The 17,141-nt window shown below is 43.9% G+C and overlaps 1 long non-coding RNA gene across 1 annotated transcript; it reads right to left on the bottom strand.

Annotated features, from left to right (window-relative positions):
* Positions 1-4,697: 4,697 nt before the first annotated feature.
* Positions 4,698-5,300, bottom strand: LOC143773556 (uncharacterized). Its single transcript, XR_013215229.1, has 3 exons — positions 5,230-5,300; positions 4,987-5,049; positions 4,698-4,713 (listed from the first exon to the last, which is right to left on the bottom strand). It is a non-coding gene; the product is annotated as an uncharacterized LOC143773556 (long non-coding RNA).
* Between the last annotated feature and the right edge of the window lie 11,841 nt (positions 5,301-17,141).

Raw genomic sequence — 17,141 nt, 5'->3', positions numbered from 1 at the left:
TCATGCCCCCCGATGTAGGCAGCTCCACAATAAAGTCCATTGATATAGACCCCCAAGGGCGGGATGGAACAGGTAATGGTTGTAGAAGACCCGTAGGTGCCACATGAGGAGTCTTGTAATGGGCACATACCTCGCAAGAGAGAACATAGTCCTTGGTATCCTTCAGGCAAGTTGGCCACCAGAAGAATCGGCTCAGGAACTCTTGTGTCTTCTGTACCCCCCTGCGACCAGCCAACTTGGAGTCATGTACCAACTTGAGGATCTGCAGACGGACGACCTCTGGAACGTAGATACGTCGATCTCTGAACCACATGCCACCCTTAAAGACAAGATTAATATCCACAGGTGGGTTGGCCAGAAATACCTCACCTTCATAGGCCTCCCTGCACTCCTTCCACAAGTCCTGATCGTGGATAACTCCGATGAAATTGGCATCTGATAGAATGGTCTTGGACGAGGCTCCAGGTGCGGAATCTGCAGCATGGATTCGGGATAAAGCATCAGCCTTCCCATTACGAGAACCTGGACGGTACGAGATAACAAAGTTAAATTGATTTAAGAATAAGTTTCAACGAGCCTGACGAGGAGAAAGACATCTAGCGGATCTAAGGAACTCTAGATTGCGATGGTCAGTTAGCACTATGATCTGTTGTGCAGCTCCTTACAGATGATGCCTCCATTCTTTGAAAGCCGCAATAATAGCCAGCAATTCTTTGTCTCCCACGTCGTAATTCTTCTCTGCTGAGGTTAGTCTATGGGAAAAGAAAGCACAAGAATGTAGCAGACCCTTCTCTCCAGTTCTTTGGGAGAGAATAGCCCCCAAAGCATTATCAGAAGCGTCCACCTCCACAATGAAAGGATGTGTTGGATCTGGGTGTATCAACAGCGGTGCTGATGTGAAACAGATCTTCAGCCGATCAAAAGCTTCTTGAGCCTGTGATGACCACTTAAAGGGCTTTTCCTTCTTTGTCAAGGAAGTAATGGGACGGACAATATCAGAAAAATTTCGAATGAAGCGTCTGTAGAAATTTGCAAAACCAATAAAACGTTGGACCTCCTTAACATTCTTGGGTGCCGGCCAGTCAAGGATAGCCTGAATCTTACCAGATTCCATGTTCAGCCCCTGGGGAGAGATGATATAACCCAAGAACTGTATCTCAGAATGATGGAACTCGCATTTCTCTGGCTTGATATACAGTTGGTTCTCTTTCAGACGTCTTAAAACAGTTTTGACATGTTCTTCATGTTCCTGTAGAGAGTCAGAAAAGATTAGTATATCATCCAAATAGATCACCACAAACTGGTCCAACAAATCTCTGAAGATGTCATTAACAAGGTGTTGAAATGCTGCAGGGGCGTTACAAAGCCCGAAGGGCATCACAAGAGATTCAAAGTGTCCATACAGGCATCTGAATGCTGTCTTCCACTCATCCCCTGGACGAATACGCACCAAATTATAAGCCCCACAAAGATCCACCTTAGAGAACACCTTAGCGTGGCGGACTCTTTCCAGTAATTCGGGAATCAGAGGCAAAGGGTAACGGTTTCGTACGGTTACCTTATTGAGTTCCCAATAATCAACACAGGGTCTCAGGGTCCCATCCTTCTTCTTTACAAAAAAAATGGGTGCCCCTGCTGGTGAGGAAGAAGGATGTATGAAGCCTTTGGCCAGATTTTCATCAATATACTCCTTTAAGGCTTGAAGCTCAGGTGCCGCCAAAGAGTATACGTGACCAAAGGGATATCTGCCCCAGGAATCAACTCAATGGAACAGTCATAATGCCTGTGTGGAGGAAGCTGATCTGCATTCTTCTTGTCACAGAGGTCAGAGAACTCTTTATATGCTGGAGGTAAAGAAAATACCTGTACATGTGGTTCCGTAGCCGTGGACTCAGGGACAGCTTCTGTTAACGCTGAGTTGCTCCTTGTTGGAAAGATAATCTCCTTTGTCTCCCAGTTGATAATTGGGTTCTGAGAACGCAACCAAGGAATGCCTAAAATCACAGGAAAATTAGGAGAAGAAATTAGCAAGAAAGAAAGTTGCTCCTGATGATTAGGCTCCAACAAAATTTCAAGGGGTACGGTCTCCTGATCCACAGGCCCAGAGATTAAAGGTGACCCATCCACTGTTTCCATGGTAATTGGAGAGGCTCTTTGCTGAATTTTAATACCATGTTCCTTGGCAAATGCGATATCCATGAAATTGCCACCTGCACCAGAGTCAATCATAGCTGAACTGGAAATCCACTGTCCTGAACACAGGATCTTAATAGGGAGAAAACAGTGAGAGTTCTTTTCCTTCAGCTCCTTGGGGGGTGAAGTCATAGAAAGTGAATGGAATACAGCGTTTAAAGGCAGGCTACATTCAGAGATGTCAGATTCATCATCACAGTTGTCATACTCCCCTATTGCTGCTAGCACCTTGTTAGGCAATCTAGGACACTTAGGACAATTGATCAAGAAGTGGTCAGACTGGCCGCAGTAGAAACATAGACTTTCACGAAGGCTCATGCTCCCGGCGCTCATTGATCTCACGTCTCTGAATGGAATCAATTTGCATGGGCACCTCCTCCACTTCCCAAGATGTTTTACCTGCAGGCTCTTTGGAAGGAAGGGAAAAGTTAGAAATACGGTTATATGCAGCAAATTTCTCCTGCCTACGCTCAGTAAGGCGAATGTCTATGCGCACACAATGCTGTATAAATGTCTCTAGTTCTTGTGGTGACTCCGAGCGAGCTAGTTCATCTTTTATAATACTAGACAGACCCCTTTTAAAAATAGGCAATTGTGCATAACTGTCCCAATTGGTATCTACCGCTAATCTCCTGAATTCAGTGGCATTCTCAATAACAGAACGTTTAGCCGGGCGTAAAGACAACAAAGCAGATTCAGCAGTTGCACGGCGATTAGGGTCATCAAACATTAATGCCATAGCGGCCAAGAAATCATCGAAGTCATTTAACCGTGGGTCACGAGACTCAATCATCGGATTCGCCCAGGCGAGCGCTCGTGAGGTCAGTAGCATTATTACACACAATACTTTGGATCTATCAGTAGGAAAACGGTCAGCATGCACATCAAAATATAGCATACATTGATTCACAAAGCCACGAAATTTGTCGCGATCACCATTAAATCTGAATGGGGGCAACTTAGGTGGGCTTGCTGTTGGCGGTTGCCCAGAGGGTAAAGTCACTTGTGCAGCTATTTGCGTGCTTATGTCCTGAAAAGCCCATCCATACTGAGACTCTATGCCAGCAAGTTTGTTCTCCTGGGCTGCCATGCGATTGCTTAAGTCCTGCAAAGTTTGTCCAAACACTTGTTGATTGTGTTCAAAGCTTCCAAATTTCTTTTGCAGACCTTCCACATCTTTCTGCAGTGATCTAATTATGGAAAACACCTGCTCTAATCTGCTCTCTGCAGTCATTGTTCCAGCAGTCTCCTTTTTTTCATATGGCTAGATTATCCTGTAATAATTATAGAGGATAATTCAGGAGACTCTTTGCGTGGAACAAGACAACAGGACACAGTTTTATAAGTGGTAAAGTTTATATTATTACACGGTGATTCAAACAGGTGCAAACAGCTTACATGTCCAGCAAATGCAGATGGAAGTAACACGAGCAGCAGATGAAGGAGGATTACTGAACACTGGTGTATGCAGCAGGAACTCAGAGCAGAGTGGCAGGATGTCCAACACAGGTTCACAGGAGCAGGTGCAGGTGCAAGGCCAGGGAGTAATCAGGAGCTGGATGCAAAGCAGAATAATCTAGCACAGACTGAAAGCTGGGGTGGAGTTTTATAGCAGGAAGAAAGTGCACATGAGACCAAAGACGCCATGTTGGAAAAGGGCAGTAATGCACAAAAGGTAAAAAATGTTCAGATTCCTGACACTAACTGAGCTCAGCTGAGAGCTCAGAGTTTTCAACATGGCCGATAAACCCCTGTTCTGCCAAAAGAAATAAACACCATTAAAACAAAGGAGAAGTGCTTCTTCTCAGCGCAGGAGTAGGAGCCATCAGATGCTGCGGTCTTCTGGATCCTCTCTGTTGTGGTAACCCAGTGACAGTGTCCTTATAATTATTCCAACAGACTCAATATTCCAATACCAATGAAAGCACCCTCTTGTGCTCACTGTTTACTAGAGGAATGTAGCCATTTAATGTATCACTCCTACATGGCTTCTTTGTGTAACTTTTATGTGATGTTACTATCATTCCATTTTTTAGTACATTTCAGATTCAGCTTATAATGATCTGTCTGATAATGTTTCTTTAACTATCAGCTAATATGTTTGTTTTATTTACATTGTGCATAGAGAAGTAATGTTCAGCAGCATTTCCTCAAGCTCTGGAAATGTTCATGTTGGCCTTGGTTAAGTAAAGTATGCCTATGTTTGCTCATTCATTATTTATTTGGTCTCACTATTCAAACACAATATATTTATTTTTATATTGGGTTTCAGTCCTACTTGCATTAATTATGTTCTGGTGCAATGTACACCATATGCATTTCCAATTAAGATCTAAACATAATAGTGACTCACTCAATAATTCATTGTAATGCCAAAATCCATGTGAGATCAAGCATATCTTCAAGGAAATGACAATTGAAATAACAAACCTGTGGCAAGTGGGTAAAGCAACACCCATATGTTAAGTAGAGTTTCCCAGTCATATAAATTCTTCAGCTGAATTTGCTCACATGTTTTGCCTGTTAAAAAGAAAATATTAATACTAATAATTGGAACTGCTATGGGTTCTTTGCTAGCACCAGGCTAAAAAGCACTGTCAATTCAGCATGCTGACGCCTAACTTATCCCTCGTTCAGACTGGTGGCAGGTACAACGGATATGATTTTTAATAAACAATTCTACCACTATTTTAAGAATGGAATCTGATCTAAAAACATGCATAAAGTTGATAGACAATAGAAGAAACAATGTAGAGGGTTATTAAATTTCCCTCCAGGTCATTTCCCTGTTACCTTGATTTTTAGAATTCTACGTGATGATGTACTAGCGGTGGTCATCAAGTCATACTGAAGATTCTGAAGGAAGAGAAACAATGCAAAATCAGTAAGGTAATTATGTCGCAATGTTTACTATGTAACCTTTTTCTATTAGCCTTGTAATGATATTTAATATGCAGTATGTTTTGCATCCATTTGTAAAATGCAACCTGAAATGTATTATAAGGTAATAGAACATGCTTGCTTTGTAATGCTAACTTTACTATGATCAGTATTCTCTAGGCTTCTGCATTTAGTTTCAGCTCTACATGTATGACACGACAGACACCACTGGGTAACCTGTAGTTATGTAGAAACTTTCCTATTAAACATTGGTGAATACTGCTCAAGAATTCTTCAGACTATATATGGAATGGTATACTCTATGTGACGTGTTTAGGAAGAGTGGAAGCATAACAATGATAGTATATGCCTAAGGACTACAGGGAGGGAGAATAGCTCACGCAATTGGCAGCACACCAACTTTAAAGGCCTGGTGAAGAAATAAAGAACTATTGTAATTATACCTACAGCTCAAAATGGGTTTCCACAGTCAAACTTGGCACTCCGCTTTCTGTTTGGCAGCATCTAAGGAATTCTCAGGTATGCATCCTTTAACACATGTACTGAGATTTGTGTAGCTGGGGCTCCTAATATTTGTTTTCAGAACAGGAGGTAACTAGTAGGGCAGATTGAGAAGAGTAATCAAACAAGACAGAAAATTACTAGACCGGGATATAATGTGAACCACAAGGCAAGGTGAGAGAAAACTCAGGTTAGTATCCCAGAGAGACAGGAAGTCTATTTAGGAAAACAAAGAATTGAACAGGCCGAGATCAATTCCATAGTGGGCAAATTTTTTAAAAGTAGTATAAATATAATATATATTACATAGTATACAAGTTCTGATGCCCAAACTGGATTCTGTAATGGGAGAGGAACCCATGATTACTTTGCAAACCTAAAATGAAATGGATCATAGAAAAGATGAAGGAGTATCAGAAGGAGCTCTACTTGTGCTTCAATAATTATAACAATGCCTAAAGCTGTGTTGAGCATGATAAGTCTTGAAAAGTGCTGAGTAAGGAAGAAGTGGACAAACTTATGCCTTCTACCAACAAAAAAGTCCATATAAAGATTAGGGTTGAGCGAAACGGGTAGGCAATTTTCAGAAGTCGCCGACTTTTGGCAAAGTCGGGTTTCATGAAACCCGACCCGACCCCTGTGTGGGGTCGGCCATGAAGTCGGCGATCTTCTGAATCTGGAATCGGAATTCCGATACCGATTCCCGATATGTTTAAGATATCGGGAATTGGTATCGGAATTCAGATTTAAGTGTAAAATAAAGAATTAAAATAAAAAATATCGCTATACTTACCCTCTGATGTGCCCTGGTACTAAGCGGGAACCTTCCTTCCTTAGAATCAGCCTTCCAGGACCTTGCGGTGACGTCGCGGTGACGTTGCGGCTTGTGATTGGTCGCACGGCCGCCCATGTGACCGCTCGCGCGACCAATCACAAGCCGCGACGTCACCGTGACGTCACCGAGGGTCCTGGAAGGGCTGATTCTTAGGAAGGAAGGCTGCCAGAAAGAAGCAGGGCATGTCCGAGGGTGAGTATATACCTAATAGGAATATACTCACCCTCGGCTTCTTTCCGGCAGCCTTCCTTCCTAAGAATCAGCCCTTCCAGGACCTTCGGTGACGTCACGGTGACGTCGCGGCTTGTGATTGGTCGCGCGAGCAGTCACATGGGCGGCCGCGCGACCAATCACAAGCCGCGACGTCACCGCAAGGTCCTGGAAGGCTGATTCTAAGGAAGGAAGGTTCCCGCTTAGTACCAGGGCGCATCAGAGGGTAAGTATAGCAATATTTTTTATTTTAATTCTTTATTTTACACTTAAATATGGATCCCAGGGCCTGAAGGAGAGTTTCCGCTCCTTCAGACCCTGGGAACCATTGGAAACCCAATGCACTGCATTGGGTTTCGCGTTTCGGCCGACCCCGACCCCAACTTTTTTATAGGATCGGCCGATTTCACTCGACCCGACTTTTGAAAAAGTCGGGTTTCGTGAAACTCGACCCGATCCTATAAAACTAAAGGTCGCTCAACCCTAATAAAGATCACAGAAAAAGAAACAGAAGTGCTCAATAGCTTTGTTTTTTTGGGAGTTCCTCATAAAACACAGTGGCAGAGATCAAGTGTTGAATAGCTGTTCTGCCTTCCTCCACGTATGATGCTGTGTGGATTCTAGCATACGGCTAAACCTTCATCAATTTCCTCAGTAAACAGACTGTATAGGTTCTTAAGTCTATATTTATTGAGATGGTGAACGATGAACAACAATAGTGGATGATATTGCGAGATATGCGATATAATGGATGATCAGGTAAAAACTACAAAGGAAATAACAGTTCATCAGTATTTGGCACATTACAGCATGTTACAGGATGCAATAACATGAACAACAGAAATTACAGAGCTAACACAGAACAAGGCAGATACACAGTTATTATGGCTATCTTAGGGAAAGTTCAGGCTGTCAGCTTTGTATTACTTTATACAGGCAAACATCTATCTGCATACAGAGAAGCAGCAATATGACCCAAAGCACAACATGCCTAACTACACACTCTGCTACACAGTGGCTGCATAACTGTTCTAACATAACACACATGTACTGTAAGTACATTTGTGCCTCACCGGAATCCGCTTATCAAGAGCAATGATCTGCAGAAAGAGAGAGCCAGGAACATATGTGTAAGACTCAAGGTCCGGGGGAAAATGGCTACTCTTGCCCGGGAAACCAGGGGGGCGGTTCTAGTCAGAACACAGGCTTAAAGCAAAATGCTCCTGGATACAGGAACAGGATAAATGTGTACCTAATGACCTCTAATGGTGACAACTGGTACTACATTGTGAATTAACTTGCTGCACATTAATGGGCAGAACACTCCCCGCTTGGCATCAACGGATGTCACCATTTGTTTCCTTTGGGGAAAGTATCAGTACAAGTTCAGTAACTGGCCTCAGGAACAGTTTGTTCTCCCCAAGCTTGCACACTCTGACCTCTACTTTGCGCATGTTCCCATCCTTGCTGGGAAAGGGCTTGGTGACGAGTGGCCACTCGTTTCGATGCGACTGACTGTCTTTGACGAGAAAAACATCGCCAGGTTGGATGTTTGGGCGGTCTTTCTGCCACTTTGTCCTGATTTGCAGAGTGGAGAGATACTGCCTTCTCCATCTGTTCCAAAAGACATTGGACATGCTTTGCACTTGCCTCTATTGTCACCTGTAGAGGTCTTTGTCATTGAATTCTCCGAGTGGAGCTCTCGGGACACAGGTTTTCTGCGTGAGTAGTATTGCAGTAGTAAGGACTGTTGGGTCTCCAGAATCGCTGGAGAGAGCTGTCAGCGGCCTGGCGTTAATGATAGCTGAGACCTCAGCCAAGAACATAGTTAAACTGGTTTGAGTCTGGTGTTCACTTGTAAGAAGATAGAGTCTAGTATTTTACATGCTATCCCTATCATTCTGTCCCAGGCACCTCCCATGTGTGAAGAATGTGGGTGTTTGAAAGTCCAGGTACAGCCTTGCTCGCCTAGATACCTTTCAACATTAACAATGTCTGAATTGGAAGGGATTTGGAGTTCTCTTGCCACTCCGATGAAATTTGTACCTCAATCAGAACGAATATGCTTCACAGGGCCTATGATTGCGATGAAGCGTCGAAGTGCATTTATAAAATTTGAAGTGTCCATAGATTCGATTACTTTGATATGAACAGCTCTGATGGACAGACAGGTGAATAGAACTGCCCAACACTTTGCTTCAGTATGGATCTTCCTAGTGCGTCGTGTAGCCATAGACCAAGGAACGAATCTCTTCCCACTCCTTCCCCCTGGCGTCCTGCCTCCTGACTACTTGGAGATTGTCCGCTCTTTTCCTCTTGGTTCCCAGGGTATGGTATTGGGTCCCATAGACGGGGATCTTTCAGCGCACTTTAGGGCAGCACAGATTAACTTTTTTTTTTTTTGGTTTAATTGAATTTGCTTTATTTGACCCTGCATCTCCTCTTATTATGGGTTCTTTCCCACTACCAGCTATCATCATTGTGCTGCTGTGCTCTTGTACTAGATATATTCCCTGACTCCTTCCTGGGCCCATAACCTTTATTACCAGCTTGCACTATTCATCCTTCTTCGGGCTGATATTGTTTTTGATTATTTTATTGGGGACGCCCAATTTTGGTTATTTTGTTGGATAGGAAGAGTTTGCATGCTGCTGATATATTGCACCTTGATGTGTTATAACATGTCTTTTTTGTAAATATTACCATGTACTATCTATATGAGAGCGGACCTTATTTCTGGTCATATTATTTCTCCAGGGGGAAGGGTGGTTGTTCCACTTGGTTTTAATTGTTTTTAAATTGACTGATGTGTTTTTGTCTTGGTATTTTGCTCAATAAAAATTGTTATATTTTTCTACATCATTTGTTCAATATATTCAGGTGTGCGCTGATTTATGCATAGGCTTTTCTTTTTTTTTTATTTCCATGGTCATGTAATTTCTATGCAGTTTGGCAGCACCCTATGCAACTTATTTATTTATGTGTATAGGCCCTGTTTTGACAGGCTATTTATATTTATATAGACAGTGCACCTGAGACCTTTTTGTTTGTTTTTCAAGGAACGAATATGTCTAGTCCGACGTTAGTGAAGGGGGGTTTAGTACTAAGTCTGTCGGGTGGCAGATTGTCCATCTTTGGATTTTGGAACATGCCTCTGCGTTTGCGACACGTAAAACAGTTGAAGACGAGTTTGCTCACTCTTCTCTTTGCTCTGATTATCCATAGTCCAGCTGCCCGTAGGTTCCCTTCAGTAAACAAACTGCCTTGGTGTCTCACTAAATTGTGATGATGCTGAATGAGCAAGGTTGTGACGTGATGACGTCCAAGAATTATTATTGGATGTTTCTCTAAAACTTCCACCTCAAGTTCTTGAAGACGGCCACCTACTCTCAGCAGCCCGTCTTGGTCGACAATCGGATCGAGCTCCTTCAGCACACCATCTCCAGGAATGGGTTGTGTCTTGTTGAGGTTGTCCATTTCTCTGGTCTAGGTTTCCTTTTGTACAACACAAAGTATTGTAACCTTGGCTCTTTCTAGGTTGGAAACGGTAAAAGCCTGTTTGCAGTGATGTCAACCTTTACAAGGTCTCTGGCTTGCAGGTAGTGCTGACTTGTAGGACTGGGCTACATGAAGTAGACAAGCGATGGCTCAAACAAGTGACTTCCAGGTTGAGGACCTGATGAACCGATGAGATTTGAGGTGTTGACCTGAAATCACTGTATGTAGAGCAGACACTCGAGGACGGAGCTCTTCGTCAGTATCTGGATCCACTAGTTCGAATATATCAGACCTGCTGATTTGAGGCATAGAACGGTTCAAGGAGGCAGGGCCTGTGAACCATGTAGTGTCCTTAAGATAACTTAGTGCAACGGATCTAGTCGCATGGTCTGCAGGATTGTGGTGGCACGTAGCGCCACTGATTAGGGCAGGTGGATCGTCTTATCCTCAATACCTGGTTGCTGACGTAGACATAGAAGCGTCGTGTTTCATTGCAGATGTATCCCAGTACCACCTTGCTATCAGTGTAGAACTCTGCATCTTTGATCTCCAGATTCATCCCATCTGAGATAAGCTTGGCTAACTCCACTGCAAGGACAGCAGCACAGAGTTCCAATCTGGGTATCGTTTGTTCACGGAGTCGCACCAGTTTAGTATGGCTCATCACAAACCCGATAAGGCATTGTTCATTCTCGTCTATGGTTTTGAGGTACGCTACTACTGCGATTGCTTTGACTGATGCATCACAGAAGATACAAAGTCTTTGTGTTTTGACTTCTGTGGATAGCACAGAAGCATACGGTCATTTCGCACGAAGGTCAGTCAAGGCTTCGAGAGACTTCCTCCACTCTGCCCACAGGTCAGCCTTTTCTGCAGGAAGTGGATCGTTCCAATCAGATGTGTCTTGGGTGAAGTCCCTTAGCATCATTTTTCCTTGGATGGTTACCGGAGCTACAAATCCTAGGGGGTCATATAGACTATTCACAAAAGAAAGAACTCCTCTGCGCTTGAAGGGTGTGTCATCCTTGCAGATCTGAAATGTGAAGGCATCCGTCTTCAGATCCCAAAGCAATCCAAGGCTCTGTTGCATGGGAAGTGAGTTGATGCTTAGGTCTAAGTTTTTTAGATCGCTGGAATAGTCTTCAGATGGAAAGGCTTCCATCAACTCTCGGCTGTTGGAGGAAATCTTGTGTAACATTAGGTTAGACTGAGCGAGCATTTCTTGAGCCCTTTTTAGTAGACTGATGGCAGCTTCATTTGTTGGTGTGAACTTCAAACAGTCGTCTACGTAGAAGTCCTTTTCTACGAATGATCTGACATCTGACCCATACTCTTCTTTGCCTGCTTTGGCGGAATGCCGGAGGCCGTAGATAGCCACTGCCAGGGAAGGGCTGTTCCCGAAGATGTGTACTCTCATCCGGTACTCTGCGATGTCTTTGCCTGGGTCATTGTCGCGGTATCAGAAGAACATCAAGTAGTTCCTGTGTTCCTCCTTGACGAGAAAACCATGGAACATCTGTTGTATATCAGCAATAAATGCCACCGTATCTCTGCGGAAACAGAGTAGTACTTCTAGAAGTGTGTTATTCAGATCTGGGCCTGACAGTAAGACATCATTCAATGAAACGTCGTCGCATTTGGCGCTTGAGTTAAATACCACTCTTATTTGCCCTGGCTTCTTAGGATGGTACACTCCGAAGATGGGCAAGTACCAGCACTCCTCTGAGAGCAGAAGTGCAAGTGCAATCTCTGCGTGGTTGTTCTGGAATATCTTCCCCATGAAGGTAAAGAAATGTTCCTTCGTCTCAGGTGACTTCTGAAACTTGTGTCTGAGGGAGATGTAGACCAGTTCCCTGTTGTTGGGTAGGCGTCTTCTCCGAGGTCAAAATGGTAATGGTGCTACCCAACTGTTTGACTTGTCCTTGACAATTTGAATATCCATGATGTCCAAGAACGTCCTGTCTTCTATAGACATCGCTACCTTGTCTTCCTTCGTCCAGTGGAAGACTGTACATCCTGTGTGGTCTTGTTCACCTTCACAGGCGTGGTCTTCGTCGGTAAGAACTGAGAAAGGGCAAGGTAGGGAAGTGCTGTTTGGTAATTCCTTTACCAGTAGACTATTGTGACATTGCTGGAAGAGAGACGGACATCCATTTTCAAGTGTGCTGGTAAGCATACTGTTGACTAAGGCAAGCATGTGTGCTCCTCCTAGACAGACGTCTCCTATAATGACCCAACCAAGGTCGAGCCTCTGTGCAAATGGAGCATTCCGAAAGCCGTTGATATATTCTCTAGTCTTGTAGGCTCGTAGTATATCTCTTCCCAGGAGTAAAGCCATTGAGGCTTCTGGGTCCAACTCGGGTATCAGGTGGGCTATACGCTTCAGGTGGGCTTGATGTGTTTCCGCCACCGTTGAAGGTATCTCAGACCGTTTTTCGGGAATCTAGTTGCACTCCAGGATGGTCGGTAGTGATAGGCAAGTCTGGCCATCTATGGACTCCATCTTGTAACTGGTTGCTTTCCTCCCCGCCATCTCAACGGTACCTGAACACGTCCTCATGGAGTAGGGAGAACCGGGGCCTACAATGCGGAAGTTGTCAAAGAAGATGGACTTAGCTAGAGACCTGTTACTTTGGTCATCCAGGATTGCATATATCTTGAATGCTTTATCCCTGCGGCCTGCTGGGTAGACTCGGACACGGCAGATTTTTGAACAGGATCTTCCTCCTGTGAGTCCCTTACAGATCTCCGTACATTGAGAGGTAACCACAGGGGTGTCTTCATCAGTGTTCTTTTGCTTCTCATCATGCTCCTCTGCTTGCGACAATGCTCGTGGAGGTAGTCCAGAGTGCAAGGCTGTGTTGTGATCCGTGCTGCTGCATTCTGCATATTTCATGCTAGCTTCACAGTTCCTGGTGAGATGAAAGGTTGTGGCACAGCACTTGAAGCAGATGTTGTTTTCCTTGAGGAAACCTTTGCGATCCTCCAGAGACTTCTCCCTGAAGGCTCTGCATTTCAGTAGAGGATGTGGTTTCCTGTGTAGAGGACACTGCTTACTGACATCTTGAGGTTTGTTGTCTTCTGGAGGGGGCTTACTTGTATTGTGAGGAGGACCTGTGGAAACAATATTAGTTTTGTGGACTGCCACAGGTGTCTTACTGGGTTTGACACCAGGGGCAGTGGAACATGACAGAGTGAAGTCAAAACTAGGGTCATTTCTGATCCTAGCTTGTTGGGTGACAAATTACACAATAACAGTAACATCTATCTGCATACAGAGAAACAGCAATATGAAACAAAGCATAACATGCCTAACTACACACTCTGCTACACAGTGGCTGCATAACTGTTCTAACATAACACACACATGTAAGTACATTTGTGCCTCACCGGAATCCGCTTATCAAGAGAAATGATCTGCAAGAAGAGAGAGGCTGGAACATGTGTGTAAAGGCCCCGTCACACATAGCGACGCAGCAGCGATACAGACAACGATGCTGATTGCTGCAGCGTCGCTGTTTAGTCGCTGTGTGGTCGCTGGAGAGCTGTCACACAGACTGCTCTCCAGCGACCAACGATGCCGAGGTCCCCGGGTAACCAGGGTAAACATCGGGTTGCTAAGCGCAGGGCCGCGCTTAGTAACCCGATGTTTACCCTGGTTACCAGTGTAAAATGTAAAATAACAAACACTACATACTCACCTTCGCGTCCCCCGGCGTCCGCTTCCTGCACTGACTGAGCGCCGGCCCTAACAGCAGAGCGGTGACATCACCGCTGTGCTGTACTTTCACTTTACGGCCGGCAGTCAGTCAGTGCGGGAGGCGGATGGCAAGGGACCTGACGGACACCGGAATGTGAGTATGTACTGTTTGGTTTTTTTTACATTTACGATGGTAACCAGGGAAAACATCGGGTTACTAAGCGCGGCCCTGCGCTTAGTAACCCGATGTTTACCCTGGTTACCAGTGAAGACATCACTGAATCTGTGTCACACACACCGATTCAGCGATGTCAGCGGGACCTCAACGACCAAAAAAGGTCCAGGCCATTCCGACACGACCAGCGATCTCACAGCAGGGGCCTGGTCGCTGCTACGTGTCAAACATAGCGAGATCGCTACTGAGGTCGCTGTTGCGTCACAAAACTTGTGACTCAGCAGCGATCTCGCTAGCGATCTCGCTATGTGAGACGGGGCCTTAAGACTCAAGGTCCGCGGGAAAATCGCTACTCTTGCCCGGGAAACCAGGGGGGCGGTTCTAGTCAGAACACAGGCTTAAAGCAAAATGCTCATGGATACAGGAACAGGATAAATGTGTACCTAATGACCTCTAATGATGACAACTGGTACTACATTGTGAATTAACTTGCTGCACATTAATGGGCAGAACAATAGCACTGGGGTGTGTATCCATGCTGATCATGGAACAAATATAGAATTGCAAGGATGTCTCAGTCTCTATCAAACAAGGATTAATCATTGCAATGATGTTCCCAATGGCAACATATTACCGTAGTACAAGAACTCTCAAGAAAGCAGACAGAAGAAAAATTGATACCTTTGAGCTGTGGTGCTGGAGAAGACTTCTACAAATCCCATGGGCAGCTAGGATCATTTACAAAGATGTTCTTGATCATATAGTCTAGTTGTCCCTAAAAGGCAAGATCATTAGTCTGAAAATGATCTATTTTTGAAATGTGATGTAGGCAAATTAACTATGGAGGGAGATGCTAATCAGAGTGGTCAGTGTTAAAAGAAAACAGGAGACCAAAGGATCGCTGGTTGGATACCATCAAGAATTACTTCAGAATGCACATCAAACCACAAAAAGAAGCAATCGAAAATAGAGAAACATGATGAAAAAAGACCTTTTAGAGTATCCAAGGGTTGGACATGACTGAACAAATAGAAGCAGAATAACTATACAGATAATACATATACTACCTAAAATTATACCCTTTAATTCCCTGAAGATACCACTGGTGTAGTAAAACATGTTGGGGGTACACAGCGTTATGTTTTAAACGATCAGTCATTTGAGCATGCTTTATATCGCTGCCGGCCACAGTGCTGCTGTTTAATAATTCATGCTGACACCAGTAATCATTTTACAAGTTACTGACTACAGATGTGTCCAATTCTAATCTCTCTATATCAATATAAATTAAGTAGTGGTCCTATTGGTAGGCAGCTCAAGGATCATATGAGAAGTAAAATGAAAGAAATTCAATGCTAATGCTCTGTGGATAAACAACAGTAATTTATTAGCTGTGAATATAAACAGTGATATGTATGACACCCCCCATCTAAAGAGGGCACCACTGACTGCAGCAGCGATATGTAAGCTCCTAATAAAGGGTGGCCAGCAGATGCCCTTTTGTGTTCTAACAGACTCTATTCCCATTAAGACCAGGCAGCAGAATTTCTGTGTCTCCTCCCAACCCCGTTTTTTCTGCTCTTAATAGTTCTATCTGTCTGGGCTCTGAATTCAAGCCGTTCCTTAGCCCCCTATTCCCATGTATCTGGTGGTACCACACAAATTAATAGAAGCCCCACACTTACCTTCAGCTTGCTCTGTTCCAGATGCCTTTTCTGGAGCTAAGTATTGAAATACATACCAGTAACATTTGGTCTCTATTGAAGGCTTAGTGGAATTGGTAGGTGCCAATTAAGTAAGTACTGTCACAGTAGCTGCCAGCAGCAATGTTGGTGTTAAAATTGCCAACTAACAAGCAGAGGTGCCAGTATCAGCATTGGCCCAAGAGAAAGACAAATGCTGACATGAGTGTAAGGCCCCTTTCACACATCAGTTTTTTGCCATCAGCCACATTGGTGGGTTTCCAAGCATGAACCGCCTTTTTAAGGTCATGCCTCAGAATCTCAATCTGATTAAGATCAGGACTTTGATTAGGCCACTCCAAAGTCTTAATTTTGTTTTACTTAAATCATTCAGAGATGGACTTACTAGTGAGTTTTGGATCATTGTCCTGCTGCATAACCCAAGTGTACTTCAGCTTGAGGTCAGGAACAGATGACAGACATTTTCCTTCAGGATTTTTAGTAGACAGCAGAATTCATCGTTCCATTTACCACACCAAGTATTCCAGGTCCAGAAGCAGCAAAACAGCTCCAGACCATCACACGACCACCACTATAATTTACTGTTGGTATGATGTTCCTTTTCTGAAATACTGCTACTTCTATGGCATTTGCAATGGGACAAACACCAAAAAAAGTTCAACTATGGTTTCATCAGTCCACAGAGTATTCTCCCAATAATCTTGGGTATCATCTGGCAAAACTGGGAGGAGCCTTTATGTTCTTATTGCTCAGCAGTGGTCTTTGTCTTGGAAATCTGCCTAGTCTCTTTCTTATAGTGGAGTCATGAACACTGACTTTAACTGAGGCAAGTGAGGCTTACAGTGGGGTCTTTTTTGACATCTTAGATGAGTTATCGCTGCGTTCTTGGGGTAATTTTGGTTGGCCGCTCACTCCGGGAAGGTTCACCACTGTTCCATGTTTTCATCATTTGTGGATAATGGCACTCACTGTGGTTCACTGGAGTCCCAAAGCTATAGAATTGGCTTTATAACCTTTTCCAAACTGATAGATCTCAACTACTTTGTTTCTCATTTCTTTCAGAATTTCTTTGGATCACGGCATGGTGCTTTTGAGGTTCTTTTGGTCTACTTTACTTTGTCAGGCATGTCCTATTTAAAGTGATTTCTTGAAAACAGATGTGGCAATAATCAGGCCTGGGTGTGGCTAGGGAATTTGAACTCAGCTTCTTAAAGATGTGACAAACCACATTTAATTTATGTTTTAAGGGGGGGGGGGGCAATCACTTTTTCACATGGGCCCTATAGGTTTGGATTTATTATTATTTATTATCTGTCAATGGAAATATAGGGGGTTTCCATGTTACTGGTAGGACCACTTCTGCATTTTTCACCCACTCCTGGTTTTGGCTTACAAATACTGATGTAAAATACTGTCCAAATAATG

The sequence above is a fragment of the Ranitomeya variabilis genome, chromosome 5 (assembly GCF_051348905.1).
Source record: "Ranitomeya variabilis isolate aRanVar5 chromosome 5, aRanVar5.hap1, whole genome shotgun sequence".
Classification (NCBI taxonomy): Eukaryota; Metazoa; Chordata; class Amphibia; order Anura; family Dendrobatidae; genus Ranitomeya; species Ranitomeya variabilis.
This window is presented reverse-complemented; position numbering and strand designations above follow the sequence as displayed.